Source organism: Marmota flaviventris, chromosome 19 (genome assembly GCF_047511675.1).
Source record: "Marmota flaviventris isolate mMarFla1 chromosome 19, mMarFla1.hap1, whole genome shotgun sequence".
Lineage (NCBI taxonomy): Eukaryota > Metazoa > Chordata > Mammalia > Rodentia > Sciuridae > Marmota > Marmota flaviventris.
In genome coordinates, this window is record NC_092516.1 from 36381326 (window position 1) to 36387935 (window position 6610).

At 45.7% G+C, this 6610-nt stretch overlaps 1 pseudogene; it reads right to left on the minus strand.

Annotated features, from left to right (window-relative positions):
- LOC114078689 (enolase-phosphatase E1 pseudogene) lies at window positions 1-819 on the minus strand (annotated as a pseudogene).
- Window positions 820-6610: the final 5791 nt, after the last annotated feature.

A 6610-nucleotide genomic window follows, 5' to 3' on the forward strand; every position in this document is an offset into this window, starting at 1 on the left:
TTAGGGGGACAACTCTGAGAAACAGTTTGGTCTTCTATGGAAGTCTTCCTCCATGCTGAGGTAGAGTTCGCTGAAGGATGTGATGAGGCTGTAGGAAGTTTTCTCATTATCTGTCAATCCTGCATTGCCAGGTCTAGCCACCACAGCTACATGCACACCTGCTTCCTCAGCAGCACTGGCCTCTAGAGGAACATCTGTTAGAAACAAGACGTTGTTGGTTGAGCATCCAATGCTGTTTGCAATCTCTCTCTAACTCTCACTCTCCACTGTGTCCAATTTTGGTATCAAAGTGACCATCAAAAAGCTCAAGAATATTTCCCTCTGTAGAATGCCCAAATAATAGTTTCTGAGCCTTTACACTTCCAGAAGAATAGATATACACCTTCCTTCCATCTTCTCTCCACTTCCTGATGGCTGGAACTGCATCTTCAAAGAACTCTGCTTTCATGTGTCCAGCTGTGAATGCTGCCCTCCACACGTGGCCCTGCAGTTGTCTGAGTGCTGTGGTTTCTCGGTCCAGAGACATCTGCCAGCACACATTATCTACGATGGCCTGGATTACCTGTTGCAGTTCATCGACCCCATTTCCAGATGCTGCAGGGATTGGAAGAGCCCCATCCAGGTGGGCATCTTCTTCAGCCTCAAAAGATTGACATCATGCAGACACTCCTCTTCTTCCCCATGTGTCTGCAGATACTCTTTAACATTTTCTTTGATGTAAGGAAATAAAATGTCCTTCACGAAATCAATCGGGGTTGTGGTACCTTCGATATCTAACAAGAGCACAGTGACTTCAGTGGGCACCGAAAACACGACCATTTCCCTCCCAGATGTTACCATGGAACTCGGAATGCTGGTAGGGAGGGTGGAGGGCTTCCGATAGCCCCACAGCAATCTCGGAGGTGGCCACAGTGTGGGGCCTGAAGCACGCAGGAAAGGATACCTCCGTGGACTAGTTGACAGGACCGGTGTCCAGGGGCCAGAACTCTACGAGGCAGAGAAGCAGGCCCAGACCTGCCATGTTGGTTTTTAAAATCTCAGTGTAGTCAGAGTTATCCACATTTCCTTTTATGTCTTCTAGGTTCTGTGTCATTTTTTTTTGTATTTTTATTTTATTTTATTTTTGCATTAAGAAGAGTCTTGTTTTTTTTATTGATTTTTTTAAAATAAATGACAGCAGAATGTATTACAATTCTTATTACAAGTATACAGCACAATTTTTTCATATCTCTGGTTGTATATAAAGTATGTTGACATCAATTCGTGTCTTCATACATGTATTTTGGATAATGATGTCCATCACATTCCACCATCCTTGCTAACCCCCCGCGCCCTCCCACCCCTCTGCCCTATCTAGAATTCATCTATTCCTCCCATGCTCCCCATCCCTACCCCACTATGAGTCAGCCTCCTTATATCAGAGAAAACATACAGCATTTGTTTTTTGGGATTGGCTAATTTCACTTAGCATTATCTTCTCCAATGCCATCCATTTACCTGCAAATGCCATGATTTTGTTCTTTTTTAATGCTGAGTAAAATTCCATTGTGTATATATGCCACATTTTTTTTTATCCATTCACCCACTGAAGGGCATCTAGGTTGGCTCCACAGTTTAGCTATTGTGAATTGTGCTGCTATAAACATTGATGTGGCTGTGTCCCTGAAGTATGTTGTTTTTAAGTCTTTTGGGTATAGACCGACGAGAGGGTTAGCTGGGTCAAATGGTGGCTCCATTGTCAGATTTCCAAGGAATCTCCATACTGTTTTCTATATTGGATGCACCAATTTGCAGTCCCACCAGTAATGTATGAGTGTACATTTTTCCCCACATCCTCGCCAACACTTATTGTTGTTTGTCTTCATAATAGCTGCCATTCTGACTGGAGTGAGATGATGTCTTAGAGTAGTTTTGATTTGCATTTCTCTAATTGCTAGAGATGATGAACATTTTTTCATATATTTGTTGATTGAGTATATCTCCTCTTCTGAGAAATGTCTGTTCAGGTCCTTGGCCCATTGGTTGATTGGGTTATTTGTTTTTTTTTTGTTGTTGTTGCTTAGCTTGTTGAGCTCTTATATACCCTAGAGATTAGTGCTCTATCTGATGTGTGAGGAGTAAAAATTTACTCCCAGGATGTGGGCTCTCTGTTCACTTCACAGATTGTTTTTTTTTTTCCGCTGAGAAGAACTAAATGAACATTTGCAATGAATCTCAAATTCAAACCTACCTGCAATGTGATGGCATTAAGAGGGGGGTCTTTTGAGAAGATGGGGTCCTGATGAATGAGATCAGCACCTTTATAAGCACAACCCTAGAGAGCTCCCTCACCATATACTTCAATGTGAGGACACATTGGAAAGTTGGCAAAGGGCAACCTGAAGAGGGTCCTCATCAGAGTGCTGACCTCAGCCTCCCAGCCTCCAGAGTTGTGAAAAAATAAATGTTTATAAAGTCAACAAGCTGATGGTACTTTGCTATAGCAGCCAGAGGGACATAGCTCTAGATGCACTGTCTCACTTCCCATCTGTGAGTATTCTCCAGCGTCCTTGGACTCCCAGTCCCCCTCCAGGCTTCCCAAAGCCTTGTCTGCATAGAGTAGGGGGCACCAGCCAACCCCACTCCCTGTCCCAGTCCATCTCTTCCAGGGGCTCTGGACCTCTCTCCAGGACAGCCCCATGTAGGGATGGCACATGAATCTCCTTGACATAGGTCCCATATCTAAAAATAATTGTCTTCAACTCTATTTGGGGGCTTGTTCATGGCATCAGTGAGCAGGGGGAGCGGGGGGGGGGGTCTTCTTTCCCCAAGACCTTCACCTCATCTTCTGCTTTCCCCAGGCTTCCAGCTCCTAAGGGGCAGGTACTGAGGAACAGCCCTCATGGATCCTCCCCATGTGGCCTCAGGGAACCCTCTGTCCTCACTAACCACGGACTCTGCAGATGTAGCCCAGCACATTGGTGGGAGGTTGACCTAAGGATGGACAGGGTTGCTGCCCTAGCCATCCCAGCATCTCCTATGGTTTTGTCCCCAAGCTTCTATCTTATTCCCATCCCTGCCTGCCAGGGAACTCATCTCTGAGCCTAACTTCAGAATCAGAGTCAAAGAGCACAGATCCCAAGACCCCTGCACCCAAGGAGAGGCAAACCTAGGCTACAGAGCACTGCCAGCCCAGAGCTCTGGGAACACACAGAGAAGCACACAGCCTGCCACTCAGCCTAGAATGAGGATCCAGGACCTCAGGAGCCCAGCTCTACAGCCTGGAGAGCCACCAAGGACAAAACCCAGCTATGTGAGCTTGGTCCCTCCAGCCAAGAAGCCACCTTTCGAATCTGTCAAATGTCTCATAGGGACTGTCCTGATTCGGGTCTTCAGGTAGTCCCTCATCATTACCTACCGCATCCCTTTGTTCTCCTCTCAGAAGTAATTGCCTTTAATAAAATGTGTGCCTGTCCTCCTTTGATTGCAAACCCACAGAGCTCTTAAATGGACTGGCTGGAGTCTTAGCCAGCTCAGAGGATGTTTCTGCAAGGAATGAACAGGTGTCAATAGTGCAGTTCTGCATGCTGCCACCAGAGGGCAGGATCACCCCACATTCATGGGACCATGGTGGGCACCCACAGGTGAAGGGAAGTCTTCTTTCCCCCTGGGTTGGTCACTTTTCTGTCCAGAGAAACTCCATTATCTGCTGAGGGTAATGTGTGAGGATACCCTTATCTCTGGCAGCTCAGCAGTGGGAGGGGCTGTTGTGGTTTCACCTTAGGATGGAACCCAGTGCCTCACGTGTGCTAGGCAAGTGCTCTACCACCAAGCCACAACCCCAGCCCAGGGAAGCTACTTTCTAATGAAGTCTCTGCGTTTATTTTGATCCTTCAGCTGTGCTGACCCCTGCAAGTTCAGGGATTTTCCTGTAACGGGGGTAGGGAGCATCACAGGAGACAGCACCTAGACTTGACGGAGTCGGGGAGGTCAGAATCTGGGGCTGGTGGGGTCAGGCCAGGAATTGGGAGGAGACAGTCTGGTTGGCCAGACCCTGGAAGGTGATCCTAAAAGAAAACAACACTGTTAGATGGAAGAAAGAAATTTATTTCTAAATGGTGCTGGTAGTGTTCTGGTGAGGGCACATGTCTGTCCCCTGCCAGGGCATGTGTGTCCACCTCTATCCCCTACAGCAGCTTATGCACCCAGGAAGGGACAAGAAGTGGGTCTTGGGAGTGGGTGGGGGCGCCCCAGGACCACTGCCTGGCAGGCCTTCTTAAGTAGCCTGTCCTAATGGCCTGTGGCTCTCAATGCCTTTCACCCAACCACGGGTCTTCTCAGCTTCTAGGAGGCATCGTCGCATTAGCACAGAGGACAGCCAAAGTCCACGAGCAGGTTTGGGTCCACTGACATGCCTCTGTCTCCTCCAGCTTGGGCTCCTGGTGGAGAGAGGGACAAGCTGGGTTTCCTGTTGCTGACCACAAGAGATGCAGTTCTCCAGCCAGGACTCTGCATGCTCCGTGTTGTGACAGTCGGAGAGGTACCAAAGTCCAGGAAGAGAGAAATCTGTCCCTGCCCACAGCAGGTCTTCTGCCTCTATTCGTTGAGCCCACCCTGGAGACTCATCTGGAAACTCACCATGTCCTTACCCTACCCTGACCCTATTGCAACAGCTTAAATTAAACCTCCCCCAGCATTGGGCCGGCATCCCCAGTAGTCCTCTGAGTCCCTCACTCCAGTCCATTCTCCATTCTTTTTGCGTGTATGGAGTATATTTATACTAGCTGTTTGAATGTCCTTGTCTTTAAAAAAACATTTTTAGTTGTAGATGAACACAATACCTCTATTTTATTTATTTATTTTTGTGGTGCTGGAAATCGAACCCAGTGCTTCACACATGCTAGGCAAGTGCTCTACCACTAAGCCACCACCCCAGGCCCTAATGTTCTTGTCTTCTGATATCATTTTGTCATTGTTGGGTCTCTATTAATTTTTCTCCTCATTACAGGTGGTATTTTGCCTGCCTGGCAGAAATGCTTTTTTTTTTTTAATTGAAAACTAGGTATTTTGAATTTTATGCTTTTAGGAGCCAGAATTTTTTTTTTTTTTTTGGTATTAATTTAAATGTTTTGAATTTGGAATGCATTTAGTTTCCTTGGAAACAGTTTAATCTGGCTTGCCTTTAACTTTTTTTTTTGGTAGTTGTAGATGAACGTATGCCTTTATTTTATTTATTTTTTTGTGGTGCTAAGGATCAAACCCAGTGCCTCACATGTGCTAGGTAAGCGCTCTGCTGCTGGGCTCCAGCCCAGCCTACCTTTAACTTTTTAGGCAGGGCCAGAATAGTTTTCAGAACTAATGGAACCCAATCAACATCCTTATGAGTCTTAAAAGCTGTAGCTGATGAGATTATGTGTTCCTGATATTGGAAGATGAAGGGTTTCTAGCCTTGTGTGAGCTCCAGAGATTTCTTTCTGCCCTTTCTGGGAAGTTTCTCCATATCAGGTAAGTTATGGAATCCAGAGCAAATCTCTGAGGCTCAATGCAGCTGTCTGGTTGCATACCCTGCCCACTTCCTGAGTTCCCAACTGGAACTGAACTCGGGGAGACCACCTAGCTGTTTGGTCAGGGATCACTATTCTGTTCCTATTGTTTAATGTCTGAAAGCCAAGATTTTTGTCCAGTTTTATAGTTGCATACAGCAGGAGTATACAACTGGTTCCTGTTATTCCATAATGGCTTGAATTGAAAGACAAAATGTCCAATTTTTATCTTTTAGGCAGACTATATCTTTATAGTGGATTATACCTTAGGTATTTTAAAATTTCACTATATGATTAGGTGCGGACATGTCTCCCATTTGGAGTACCAACTCCTTTCAATCTGAGGCCTCCCCAACCCCTCCTATGAAATTACCACTATTTCCTTCACTTTACTTTTGAATTTGGAGACTTCTCCCTTTAGAGATTTCTTCGTTGAAATCATTACCTTTAACCTTTTCATGTCACATTTATTTCCGAAGCCCTCTGATAAAACTCTGATATCTACAGTATTTCCAGCTCATTAACCATAGGCTGATCTACTGAGTTTTTATTGGCTAGACATTTTACTTTTTAACCACTTATTTCTACACCACATTACCAATGTTTTTTTTTGAGAATGTTTAGCCTAGGGGGTTCAGTTTGTTCTTTTATGACTAAATTCCTCAGACTTTTGGTTATTCTTGCCAGAACACATTCTTTATTGGGAGCTCTGCAATCTTGACTGGAAGAGCCCAGCCCTTTTCTTTTGCCTAGGGTGGGAGAAGGCCAATCGTGTTTCTGCCTCTTAGAATGAGTTTATGCAGGACACATATGGCTCCAAACAGCATCAGTCTGATTACCTGTTCACTGCTTCTGACAACCATCCTGCCAGAGGAAACCCCAGCCCTTCCTTCTGTTGCCTGAAAGCTTAGCTCCTGCAGTGCAGGGAAGCTGCTTCAGGCTGACCACTCTACCTGTATTTGCTTTATCCGATTCTTACTCCTGCCAGGCTCGGGTCATCCTGGAAGCCAAGCCAAGTGCTTGGATTTCTTTTCCACTGTTCATCAGGTTGGGCAACATGTGACCTAGAGGCCACATCTTCCTCTACA